This window comes from Bos indicus x Bos taurus, chromosome 3 (assembly GCF_003369695.1).
Source record: "Bos indicus x Bos taurus breed Angus x Brahman F1 hybrid chromosome 3, Bos_hybrid_MaternalHap_v2.0, whole genome shotgun sequence".
In the NCBI taxonomy this organism is placed as follows: domain Eukaryota; kingdom Metazoa; phylum Chordata; class Mammalia; order Artiodactyla; family Bovidae; genus Bos; species Bos indicus x Bos taurus.
Window position 1 is genome coordinate 101,408,235 of NC_040078.1, and position 590 is coordinate 101,408,824.

A 590-nucleotide genomic window follows, 5' to 3' on the forward strand; every position below is an offset into this window, starting at 1 on the left:
AGTGGTACATTTCTTTTTCCTGACTGCTAAAACCATTTTTTTTCCCCTCCCTCTTGGTTTTACTGTAACATTTGGGAAAGGAATAGATGTCCCTTAAAAAAAAGATAAAATCGAATTTTCTCGTTGGACCCCGCGTCTATACTCTTGCCCATCTGGCTTCTGCTCCGCCCCCTAGTGGTGGCTCTGGACCGAGCCACCTAATGCCTTAAATTTTAAAGCATTTCCCGGTATGCGAAGTTGGTGAGTCAACTTCATTTACATACCCACAATGCATTGCATTCAGGATCGTGCCTATTTTAAAGGCTAGATCCTTTTTTTCCTTTTGGTTTCTCTCCTACTTCTGAAAAATTAGGATATTTTAATAGAATTATCTGCGGTGGCAAATACTTACTCTCTTTTTGGGTGGATATATAGGTACCATTGCTGACTTAGGACTTACGGTTAACCTAGGACTGCGTGCCGGAACACCGGAGCATACTCTGGTTTCTCTTCAGATCGTATAAATCTTTCGCCTTTTACTAAAGATTTCCGTGGAGAGGAATAATTCTGAGTCTTAAACCAATTTTTTGAGGCCTTGCTTTCGCGAGGCT

The 590-nt window shown here is 41.4% G+C and overlaps 1 non-coding gene across 1 annotated transcript; it reads left to right on the top strand.

Annotated features, from left to right (window-relative positions):
- Nucleotides 1–474: 474 nt before the first annotated feature.
- Nucleotides 475–590, top strand: LOC113890658. Its single transcript, XR_003510605.1, has one exon. It is a non-coding gene; the product is annotated as a U5 spliceosomal RNA (small nuclear RNA).